The following is a 12,628-nucleotide window of genomic DNA, read 5'->3' on the forward strand; positions in this document are numbered from 1 at the left end:
TCATGGTCCCGGAGTCCTGAGATTGAGTCCCTCATCCCTGCTCCTGCTCCCTCTCTCTCTCTCTCAAATAAACAAATAAATCTTAAAAAAAATAAAGAACTCTGGTCTTGTTCCCTCCCTGGAAGAGTGCTACAAAACCTTGCAGTTTCCTGGGTGATATGAGTGTCCTGTGATATTTGCAAGAACTTTCTTATACCCGAATTTATGCTGGTGCGACTCTGGGGTCCTCGGTGGCTCAGGACAGGGGCCGGCGGCCTGAGAGCCAGCTGTGAGGTTAGAGGGCAGGGGCTGAGTTGGTCAACAGTGGCCAAGGGCTTCATCCTGTCCATGGAGCTTCGAGACCTCTCTGGGCACAGAAGCTCAGGGGGCTTCCAGGCTGGGGACACGCGGGTGTGCGGGGAGGTGGTGGCCCCCCCAGCAGGGACACAGGCTCCCGTGCCCCGCCCCCACCCCTATGGTGCGGTCTGTATTTGGCTCTTTCTGGTCTGTGTCCTTTATAACAGACTGTGCTCTCGGACTTCTGTGGGTCATCCTTACAATTTGGTGAACGTGTGGGGTTCGTGGGAACCCCTGAATCTGGAGCTTAGCGAGGCAGGGAGCAGGTGGCCTCTGGAAATTCTGGGGGTGCTTGCCGTCGGGGCAGCCTGGTGGGAACCCCGGGGGCTCGCGTGTGTGCTGGGAGGGCGCCCTTCCCTGTGGGTCCTAGTGAGGCTGCCCGAGGCACTGTCGGCACCGAGGCTCCCTGCGAGCACACCTGCCCTCCGCATCCGCCACCCGATGGGGTCACACACTGCCGTGGAGTGAGGCCACGTCGTCGGGGCCCCCGCCCTCCCTGCAGTCTTCACTCTAACCCCCATGCCCACGCCAGCGACGCCTCGGAGCGGGGCCGGACCCCCGAGGGCTGAGTGGGCAGCCTGGGAGCTCCCAGAGGCCTGTGTGCTTTGTCCCTCCTGGCAGGTGCCCCGGACAGACAGACAGACGGAGAGACGTGAAGCTAAGTGGGTTTTTATTGGCAGCAGGTGGGAAGCGTCTTGCGCTCTCTGCATCGGGGAGACAAGGTTCTTGCCAAGCAGGTGCAGGCTGGTGGCTCCTGGCAGCCGGGGGGCTCCCGGGGAAGCCCCTCACTGGAGCGGCTCCTCTGCGGGCGACACGGAGGCCTCAGAGGAGCGGGACCCGGCCACGGGGGCGCTCCGCAGCCTTCCCGCCCCGGCCTTCCCCACGGCCCACGGGCAGGCGTGGGCACAGGGGGCCAGGATCCACGTTTCCCGGCTCCCGCCCCAGACCTCCGCCCACCCTTGGGAGCCCAGCCGCCCTCCCAAGGTGACGTGGCAAGGTCACAGGCCCTCCTCAGACTGGGCCGGACCACGTCTTGCTGTCCCGCTCAGACGAGTCTCTGAGTCTCCGCTTCCTTTGCTCGCCTGACCCCCCCCCCCCCATCTCAGCCGAGGCCTTCTGCTGCGGCCGTGGCCGTGGCCGTGGCCGTGGCCGGGCTGCGGTCCTGGGAGGGCATGGGACGCTCACCTGCCTCGGGCTCCAGACACCGCATGGCACAGGCGCTCAGGCAGCACTTTCTGTTGCCGGCGCACTGGTCATCGCGGGAGCACTCACTGCTCTCCAGGCAGGGCGCGGGCGTCAGCGGGGCCTGCACCCAGGGGCAGCGGCCGGCCTTCTGCACAGGCGCTGGGGAGAGACGGCCGGCCCTTCAGGCCCTGGGTCCGCCCTGCAGCTGGTCTCCCCCTGCGGCTGGTGTCCCGGCCCCCAGGGCTGCCACCGTGCCCCCCGGGCTCCCAAGGAGGGGACCGCGGCTGCCACCTCGCAGAGCTGGGCCTGGGTGATGCTGGGAGGAGGCGGGTGAGCCTCAGCAGGCCGGCAGGGGAGTGGGCTCACTCCTGGGAGTTCAGGGGGCTGGGGGGCGGGTCACTAAGAGGGGTGTGGGGTGCCCCCTCGGGGGGACCCTAGAGCAAGCAGGCTCCTCCCACCCCCAGACAGGCCTCGGCATGGGGCGTGGGGCCACGGTGTTACCGATGAAGGGGACCACGCAGGAGCGGCTGCAGGGGCTCCTGGGGCAGCATTTGGTGCCTTGGGGGCAGTTCTCGTCTGAGTTGCAGGAGACCACACAGGCGTCCTCCTCGGAGGAGCTGAGCTCCGGGCACACAGCTTGCGCTGCACACAGGACAGGCAGGTGAGGGGGGGGGCCGTGGACCGCCTCCCCCCGGGGCTGCTTGGTGGGGGGGCAAGGTGGGGCGAGAGCGGGAACCACGGGCAGTCTGGTCCCCAGCACCCTAACTTGCCCCCTTTCTTGAAAGGAAGAGAGTAAGCAGAGCGTGACCTGGGGACAAAAGCGTGTGTCAGGTCCAGGCCCACGGCAGCAGGTCGGGTTAAGACCCAGGGGTCCAAGGACAGGGGGCCCGGCCTTGCGGCACCTGGGGGTCTCTAGGCAGCGCCCTGCTCTTTCGCTGTGGGGGACCCCCAGGGGCCAGCCTCCTCCACTCTGTGCCACCCGTCCTATCACCAACATATCAGGGCCAGCGGTGTGTCAGGGATGCACCTGGCGCAGAGGGAGGCCGGGAGGACCCTCCTGGGTGCCCCCCCGCCCCCCGCCAAGGGGTGGCAGCTCAGGCTTACCTGGCAAGGTGAGGGCCGGGGCTGGGGCCAGGGCCAGGGCAGCCTCCAGGGCCAGCAGGGCCAGAGCTAGGCTCACAAGACAGCGCATGGTGGCAGGTGGCAGGCAGAAGGCAGATGGTGGCCTGTGGGCCCCAGGGGCCTTTAAAGGCGGCAGTGGGAGGAGGAATGTGGGGGAGGGGCTGGCGCTGGCCCAGCTGGCCCAGGGCCTTCCGCCTTGGATGGACCGCTGGGTCAGGGACATGGTTTAAAACTTAAAAAAGGCCCTGATAAGGTGCGCCATTTCCCTCCCTTGTGGAGGTATCTCTTGAGGGGTGGTGGGGGTGGGATGGGCAGCCTGGCCGTTGGTCCTTAACAAAACCAGGTTCATTTGTGAATTGCAGAGAGAGTGGATCCTAAAAGTTTCCATCACAAGAAAAAAAAATCTGTGGCAGTGCGTGCTAATGGGTGTCCAGGAGACATCATGCCAATCGTGTCCCACGGTTCACAGACATCCAGTCACCCAGTCACCTCCTCCCTCATCTGAAATCAGTGTCGTGCCACAGGGCAATGGTACCACTTTAAAAAAACAAAGGTCAAATGAAAAAAAAAAACAAAGGGCAGAGAAGTGGTCTGTGAGCCCCCAAACGGTGTGCCCCCACCCTGCGCTCAGATCCCGGGTGCTTGTTTCTCTTGCGGTGCTGTGTGTCTTCTCTGGAACTTTCTGTGAGAACGGCCACCTGTGTGAGGGCACCAGCACCGGGCGGGGCATGTCCCGGCTCTTTCTGTGCAGGGCCTGGCGGCCACCGGGAAGACCTCTTCCCAGAAGGGCCCGCCTGTGGCAGGCCAGCCAGGCCGCGTGGCCGGGTGGCCCTCCTGGGATGGGGAGGGAGCTTCCTCCATCCTCCTTCCCTGAGGGCCCCAGGCAGAGAAGGGGCTTCGGGGTGACTGAGGCCAGTGCCACTGGGTCCAGGTCACCTTCTCTGCCTGCTCATGACCTTGGTCTCGGGACAGCCGTCTGCTGTGGCCCTCAGCCTCTGCTCCGTGGATTTCCAGATGTTTCGGCCCAGACGCTCCCCCGCCGGGGCTTAGATAACCCGGCTCTTCCTGCCGGCCCCAAGGGGCACCGTGATGGCCTCACGCCCCCTCAGCAGAGTTCTGGGGCCTCAGCCCAGGCCCCTCCAGGATGGCCAGCGGCCGAGATCCTGGCCACGACAGTGACCAGCGGCCTCATGCTGGCAGTTCCCCAAATTTTTCCCCGCTGAAGCCTGGGCAGGAGGCAGCACACGGGCCTGAGGGGATACACCAGGCCCAGGAGGACAGAGGGGTAGCGAGGCCATGGTCACTCGCTGGCAGGTCCTGCTGGCCTTCCTGTCCCCGCTCTCCGTGCCTCCCCTACACCAAGACCGGGGGACTCAGCGTCTGGCTTGCTTGGATGCTGGGTCTGAGGCCAGGCTGACCAGACTTGCCACCGGCTCACCAGGACGTGGCCTCGGCTTGCGGGACCTATGGTCACAAGGTCTGACGGGCCATCCTGCCTGGTCCCCTCCTCTCCGACCGCTTGGAGCACCCGAGCTCCTTCCTGCATCTAACCTCCCCTCCCCTCCCCCCGTCTCCCCCCGCCCACCGCCAATCCCACCTTGCACCGTCCTGGTGGGCTGCTCCCCCAGTGCTCCCCCACTTGGGGTCCTTTTGCCTGTCCCCTCGGCTCTGCTGCCCTGGCCTCTCCTTCCCCAGCACAGGCCTAGGGAAGCCCCTTGTGGGATGTTTACTGTCCGCTCCTCAGGAGCGTGAGCCGCTGGGACAGGGCCGTCGGCTGTCGCGCAGCTCAGTGTGTCCCTGTATCTGGGCACCCATGGGCAGTGTGGGAGGGGACAGCATCAGGCCTCCCCTTGCAGACGGTGACCCGCACTCTGGCCGGTGACCTCTCACACCGCGGCATAACCCTCTGGCCTGGGGGCTGGAGTCCAGACCCGGGCGCGGCCTGAGGCCCCTCCACACAGGGACGGCTGGGCCCCAACCGTTGCGTGGCCTCTGGGAGCTCCCCGCGCGGCTGCCTGGAGTTGAGGGCTGGGGTCAGCCCTGGGAGCCCGCGTCGGAGGGAGCCTGTCCAGGAGCCGGAGGCCCTCCCACGGGACCTGGCCCTCCCGCCCCTCCGGGTTTTCCTGTTGGGGCCGTGCAAGGACGGTAGGAGGCCACTGCTGGTGGCCAAGGCGCCCCCGCTCTGGGAAGCTTTCTGTGACGCAGCTCATATTACTTAGAAAACAACCTCTAATCGCTCTGATCAGAAGAATAACACACGCGTTGTAGGAAGCTGGGACAATTCAGAAACGCGCGGAGAAACAGAACTCACGCCCCGTCTGGGTCTGGAGCTGTCTCGTGCGCGGCTCGCTCCCCGGCTGGTTTTCCCTCATCTGTCCGTCTACCACCCACCCATCCGTCTCATGCCCCCCTGCAGAGGTAGCCGCCCCCCTGCAGAGGTAGCCGTCCCCCCGTCCCCCCGACGACCTCGGTCCCTGGGGCCACGCTGCCCGAGGGTACAGACACGCACACTGAGCCCTCCCCAGGCCCTCTAGACTTCCAGAAAGCACCATGCTTGGGGCGGGGGACTCTGTGGCGGGGGAGCGTGGCCGTCCCCTGCAGGCTGGCACCGTCTTAAACATTTCTTCACCTGCCATGGGAGCCTCCTGTGTGGCTGGGCCACCCTTCTCCCTGGGCTGGGGGTCTCGCGGTAGGGGAGTGCGGAGGTTGGCTGTAACCCCCTGGGGTCATGAGCTGTGGCCATGCCGGGAGGGGATGCACAGCCCAGAGGGCTGGGGTTGGGAACAGAGCAAGGGGTGTTGGCGGGAGAAGCGTGGGCGCAGGGCCCTGCTGCTTCCACAGTCGTGAGGGCAGGTGGAGAAACCGGAGGTTTCCAGGAACGCTGCTGCCGAGAGCTCTCTGGCCGCGGGGCAGGGACGTGCGCTGCTTCTTGGCCCCGCCGGCCTAGCCTCAGCCCATCTTCTTCCAAGATAGACAGGCCTTCCTGCTTCCCAGCAGCCTCTGAAAGCCAGGACAGGTGGGGAAACTGAGGCCCCACTGTGCTCACCTGGGCCATCATGGCCTTTGTGGGCTAAGCACACAGCATCCCCACTGGTCCTACGGGGTCACTGGGTTGGGGTTTCCTCCAGCTCTCAAGGTGGAGACAGACTTGCCCCTCTTTGTGGGAGGCATCATGGCCCCTGAGTGGGGATCTTGAGCTCAGTCCCCATCATCAGGTGTCACAACTCCTGGGCGGGGGTCCTGTCCCCATCACTGGCATCATGAACCCTGGGTGGGGGTCCTGTCCCCATCACAGGCATCATAAGCCCTGGGCAGGGCCTGTTCCCATCACGCAGGTCACGAGCCCTGGGTGGAGGTCCTGTCCCCATCATGGGTGTCTTGAGCCCTGGATGGGGGTCCTGTCCCCATCACTGGCGTCACAGCCCCTGGGCGGGGGTCCTTGTCCCCACCTTCCATACCTCAGTCTCACTGGGTCATGCCCCTGTGCACGGTGGCTGTACCTCCTGCCTCTCACTCCTCTCTGGAATGTTCTCTCCTACTCAGTCTCTCAAGGCACCTCCTGTGCGGGCTCCTTATTCTGTTGATGTCTAGGGTGAGGAGTGGGTGGTGGGAGCGGCTGGGTGGTCCTCAGGGTGGAAGGCAGCTGTAGGGCTGGCTGTGTGGCTGGGACCACCGCCAGATGAGGTGTGGCCCTGTGGCCCAAGGGGACGCACCGATGCAGGTGCCTCACCCCTGAGGGCCTGCAGGAGAGGGCGGGAGGCGCCCACAGTCCAGGTGCCATGACCAACAATGTTGCCGGGCACAGAGAAACTGGGTCTTCTGGGGGGAGCCGATGCCCGGGTCACGAAGGGGGAGGGGCTGGGAGGCCGCAGGGCCAGGACCACAGAATGCCACGGGGCCGGGTGGTGGGGGGCCTGAACAGTGGACTTCACGACGGTCCTCCGCTGGCTGATGGGGGTAGGGGGAGCCCAGGACAGCCCACTGCCCGTCCTTGTGAGACGGGACCAGGGTGGCTGGGGTCTTGGACAGAGGAGAGCGGCCCAGCCTCGTAATCAGGGGCCAGCCAGGCCGTGGCAGGAGGGCAGGGTGGGGGGGCCCTTCTGTCTGGCGTCTGCCCCCCACTCTCAGACGCGCCGGCCTGGTGGCGTGTCCCGCTTCAGAGCCGACCTGGGCCGGAGAGCCGGACACCACGGGCCGCCGCAGGAGGCGCCCTGCCATGAGCCCGGGGAGCCGGAGGGGCGGAGGTGTGGATCTGGAGCTGGCTTCGGCGGTACCCCAGGGCCAGGCTGACGGCCACACCGTCACTGGCTACCTGAGATGGCGGGGCTGGGGGGGCCCCATTGGCTCAGAGGCTCCCAGGGCCCGGGGTGAGGCTGAAGAAGGCCTTGGACGTCCTCTCCAGCAGACGCTGAGCTGGTGGGGGGGGGGTCCAGCAGAAGAAGCTGTCATTTCCCTCGACAATCTCGCAGCCACGTCTGTCCCCTGCCCAGCATTTAAACATCTCATTTTCCAGCCAACGTTTGGAGAACGGGAGACTTTCTGTTAAAATCCAGCTTTCTGGTGGGGAAACACGGGAGTCCCTGTCACTTGCATGGGCAGAGGCCGTGTGACAGGCAGGGGAGGGGAGGGCTTCCCGGTGGAGGGGGGCGCAGGGTTGGTGGGGGCTGCAGGCCTGGGGCGCTGGAGGGGGCTAAGGAGAGGCGGGACGTCCCCGTGTGATCTGTGTAGGAGAATGTGTGCATTGACACGGATGGGTGTCCGTGTGTGCGCATGTGTGTACGTGTGTATGTGCAAACTCTGTCAGTGCATTGTGTCTACATCTGTGCAGCCCCTTTCCAGAAGGACCACTGAGTTCTTTCCTTCTGTATCGGCCTCCCAGGAAGGTTGTGGACTCTGTCCCTGGGCCTGGCCGGAGCGCAGACCCCGGTGGCTGCCGAGGCGCCCTGGGCCTGTCCCCGAGACGCCGCTCTTCAGCTGAACTCCAGGCTCCTGGAGTCTCCACCAGTGTGCTCGGAGCCTACCGGTCCCCCCACCCCCGACCCGAGGTCGAGGGGCCGTGATGGGAAAGTGACGGCAGGTGCGTCAGCCCAGGGCTGCGGTGGGGTCTCCCCACCCTCTACCTGCAGACCCGGGCTTGGAGGCCAGCCGGGCCCAGGAGAGTGATCCGTCCACCATGCGGAGCCAGCGGGGTCCATCTGGGACCCCAGGCCCACAGGGTGTCTGCAAACAGACATTCACAATTGTATTCGGGTAAGGCAGGAATCCGGGAGGGGCAGCAGGGGCTGGTGCTCGGCCTTGAGCAGGAGGGCTGAGCCCTCGTCCAGCCCAGCCCTCGTCCAGATGGCCAGGTGAGGCTGCGCTCTGACTTCGCTAAGACCGCACCCCCCAGACCCCCAACCCTGCTCCCCCCGACTCCCGTCTGTCTCAGCATGAGACCTCCGGGGTGAATAGGACATTCACAACATCCTGAGGGGTTGAGAAGCCGGGATGAGTGAGACACGGACATGACATTTGGCGTGGACAGTATGTGCTGATCCCCGCCTCGACCCTGTCCAAACACGGGGCCACCTGCGGGGACCCCATGAGGCAGGTCAAGGCCGGTCCCCGTGACTCTCCTTTAGGACATCTGTGTCGGGACTTTCACCCCCAGAAACTATCCTGCCGAGCCAGGTTTAGGAACGCCCAGATCTCGCCGGGGGCAGAGGGACTTATGCAGAAATACCCGTTTTCTGACCCGTTTTCTGAACCCACAGTGCACTGTCCCTGCTTGTTACTAAGGAGCTGGGAGCGATTTCTCCCACAAGAAGTGTGACCTCAGGGCACGGAGCTTCTCAACAGCACAATCTTTTCCAGGCATCATCCATCTGAGCTCCCAGCACCTCAGGGGTGGGCCCCTCTGGTGTGTCTGGGGCTGCACATTCCTGTGTGCCACCTTCAAGGGGCAGGCGGGGGAGCTGACGTGGGCGGAGGAGGCCAGGCCTGGGCCCCGCAGGAAGGTGCCCGGGGCTCCTTCCTGGTTGGAGGGAACAGAAAAGCTGACCTCCAGCCAAGGCCCACGAGGCGGGAGGTGGACAGTGGGCTCGGCGTGCAGGGCTCCCCAGGGCTGCTAGAGCCCACCAGCGGCCCCGTGTGGATGTGGCCACTTCTCCCCGCAGGTCTGAGAGATGTGGGCAAGTCCTCGTTTAAGCGGAAGCCGTCAGCAGTACCCCTCTCTCGACGATTGGCAGAATGACTTCAAGGAAGATTTGCAGGAACGTGGAAAAAACTCAACGCCAGTGTCGCCCACCAGGACCCCTCTGACGTCGATAGGACTCCCTGTCCACCAACAGCAGGGTACGCGTTCTCTTCAAGCGCCTGCAGACCAAGAAGGGCTCATCCTGGCCCACAGAACGAGTGAGGCCACAGAGTGTTTTCCATGACCGCAGCGGAATTAAAGTAGAAATTAATAACAGAAAAATTATAGGAAAAGCCCCCAAACTCTTGGTAACTAAACACGGTGGTAACTAAATCCATGGGTCCAAGGGAAGGCCTGAGGGACGGGGAAGACCCACCTGTGCTGGACGGCAGGGGAGAGCTGGTACAGGGCAGCCTGTGGCGTGGCCGGGGCAGTGCCTCCGTCGACCATCTGAGTGCTCCCCTGGAGGACCGAGATGGGAAGACCAAGGAAGGGGACAGTGAAGATCGGGATAGAAACCGGTACGTCCGGATAGACGCACAGAGGGGAATGTGTGAAGGAAGCCGCCCCGCACACTCAGTCTTTGGACTCAAGAACATGGGTGGACTGCGAGCGAGACAGGGGCAGCGTCTGCGCTGGGAGTGGGGGTATGGCCGGGGAGGGGGGACCCTGTGGACGGACGGCTCCCCCTTTCACGGTCCCTGTGACAACCCGGACCGAAGGAACCGGCGTCCAAATCGCAAGGGCTGAGCTCACCCAGGACCAGGCTTTCGGTGTTGGGGACGTTTTAACGCTCTTCATCCGCCCATGATGGTATCTTCCCATCGGCTTCGTGTGGTTCACTTTCTTTCATCCAAGTGTTACAGTTTCCAGCGCACAAACTTTCCACCTCCTCGGGCAAATGTATTCCTCGGTGATTTATTGTTTTTGGTGCTAGTGTGGATGGGCTTGTTTGATCTACTTCTCAGATATTTCAGTGAAAACTCAGAGAAACACAACTGATTTCTGTGTATCCTGGAACCTGACTGAATTCATTGATTAGTTCCCATAGTTTTTTGGGGGAGTCGTTAGGATTTTCTGAATGTAAGACAGTATCATCTGCAAACAGAAGCCATTTCACTTTTTGCTTCCTGATTTCGATGCCTTTTATTTATTTATTTTTTCTTACCTAATTGCTCTGGCCAGGACTTCCAGTACCATGTCTGATAGGAGTGGTGAGAGTGCTTTTGTCTTGTCCCTGATCTTGGAGGAAAAGCTTTCAACCTTCCATTGGTGAGTATGAGGCTAGCGGTGGCCTCATCTTTTATGGCCTTTGTTGACTCCTGTTCATTTCGTTTTTGTCGAGCACTTTTATAATGAAAGGATGCTGTACTTTGCCAAATACTTTTTCTGCATCTATTGAGATAACCATATAATTTTTATCCTTCATTCCATTAATGTGATGTATCACATCGATCGATTGGTGAATGTTGAACCGTTCCTGCATCCCAGAGAGAAATCTCCCTTAATCCAGGTATATAGGGCTGAATTTGGTTTGCAAATACTTAGTTGAGAATTTTTGTTGAATTTTAGTTGAGATTTTGACGAACCTATATTGGTGAGGGATACTGGTCTGTAGGTTTTTCCCCCTTAGACTGTCCTTGCCTGGCTTTGGTATCAGGGTGGGTCCGTCCTCATAAAATGAGTTTGGGAGCGTCTCTTCCTTTTCAAGTTTTTGGAAGAGTTTGAGAGATTGGTGTTAATTCTTTTTTTTTTCTTTTTAAAAAAGATTTATGTATTTATTTTAGAGAAAGAGAGAGCGAGAGAGAGAGCGAGAGAGAGAGCATGCATGAGTGGGGAGAGGGAGAGGGGCAGGAAGAATCCCAAGCAGGCTCCATGCTAAGCTTGGAGCTGGACACAGGGCTCGACCCCACGGCTCTGAGATCATGACTTGAGCTGAAATCAAGAGCCAGATGCTCAACCGCGGGAGCCTCCCAGGTGCCCCAGCAATACAGTGTTTGCTAATTAAAGTATGTACATTGTTTCTTTAAGACAGGATGCTACCACACGCTGATGGAGCGGAGCAGTGTATAAACATAACTTGCATGTGCCCTGGGAAACCAAACAGTTCATTTAACTTGCTTCATTGCGATGCTCACTTTATTGCAGGGCTCTGAACACAATGCCTGTATTTTGAACTTACTGGGCAAATTGCAAGTTGGGAAAATTGCCTTTATTTTTTTTTAAGATGTTATTTATTTATTTGACAGAGAGAGATGCAGCGAGAGAGGGAACGCAAGCAGGGGGAGTGGGAGAGGGAGAAGCAGGCTTCCCGACGGGAAGGGAGCCCGATGCAGGACCCGGGACCCTGGGATCATGACCTGAGCCGAAGGCAGACACTTGACGACTGAGCCACCCAGGTGCCCCCATAATTGTGGGGCTTTTTTTGTGGTGTCATGTTGCCTTGATTTTTCATGTTCCTTGAAGTTTTGTGTTACTGTCTTCACAATGGAAGGGGCAGTCATAACTTGCCATCTTCACCTACGGACTCCTGGGGAGATGCGCTTTCCCTTGACTCCGTTAGGGATTCTCAGGCTTTCCTGCACCGGTGGGCACACCCCCTTCCCGGCTCCTGGCTCCTTTCTGTGGCAGAATTCTTTAGCTTGTGCACTTTTCCTCTATCCTGCCAAGTCTAGCCACGTGCCCACAGCCTCCCCTTTGCTTACCCAGAGTGGGCTAAACCTCGTTTGGGTCTGTCCCCGGCATCTGGCTTTGGGCTGGTTTTCTGGGCGCGCCCACCAGCTGTCTGCAAGAGCTCGCTCTCGCCACTGCTGGGGCTTGGGAACGTGCACAGGCTGCTGGGCATGGTGTGTGTGTGTGCACACGAGCATGCACGTGTGCATGTGTGTGTGTGCCTGCCCTGGGCCGACGCAGAGGTGCGCGAGACTCCTTCCAGGTCCCTTGGTATTTGATGCTGGTGACAGACCAGCTGAGTGGCTGAGTCCTCAGGGATGTAGCCCTCGGTCCCTGGGTCGGCAGCCTGGGTGTGGGCCTGGCTTCTCAAATCAGCCTTCATTGGTCTTGGAGCACAGTGGGGTTCCACAGGGTCCTGGCCGGACCCCACAGCCCCTCGAGACCACTGTTGTCGTGGCCAGATGCCCCATTGGTTTTGTCAAGGGGGACCTGAGTGAGGGACATCCTGGTGGCCACCTTGGCGACGTCGTCTAGACTTTATTCTCCAATGCAGGACGAGTCTTATTCTTCCTGCCTCCTGTTTCGAGGGCTCAACAAGCTTTCGAAAGGGGGCACGTTCCCCAGACATGGCTCTCAGCCTTACCCTTCCTACCGGGGACCGCACAGCTCTGCACTGCTGTTGCTGTCTATGTGCTGAGGTCCCAGGAGAAGACCCTTAAGTTCCCTGGGGACCTGGGTGGCCCACCTCGGCAGGCCATGCCGCTGGCAGGATCACATTCCTATACACTTTTGGGGCTGGAGGTTTGAAGCTGACTTGATTTTTCAGGAAACGTGTAATATATATATATATATATATATATGTGTGTGTGTATATATATTTTTGAAGATTTTATTTATGTATTTGACAGACAGAGATCACAAGTAGGCAGAGAGGCAGGCAGAGAGAGAGGGGGAAGCAGGTTCCCTGCTGAGCAGAGAGCCGGACGTGGGGCTCGATCCCAGGACTCTGAGATCATGACCTGAGTCAAAGGCAGAGGCTTAACACACTGAGCCACCCAGGCGCCCCGAAACATGCAATATTTATGGGTGTTTGGCCAGGAGCCCAATCCCCCATGAGGAAGAGGGGAGCGTCTCCGT

This window comes from Martes martes (assembly GCF_963455335.1).
Source record: "Martes martes genome assembly, chromosome: 11".
NCBI lineage: Eukaryota > Metazoa > Chordata > Mammalia > Carnivora > Mustelidae > Martes > Martes martes.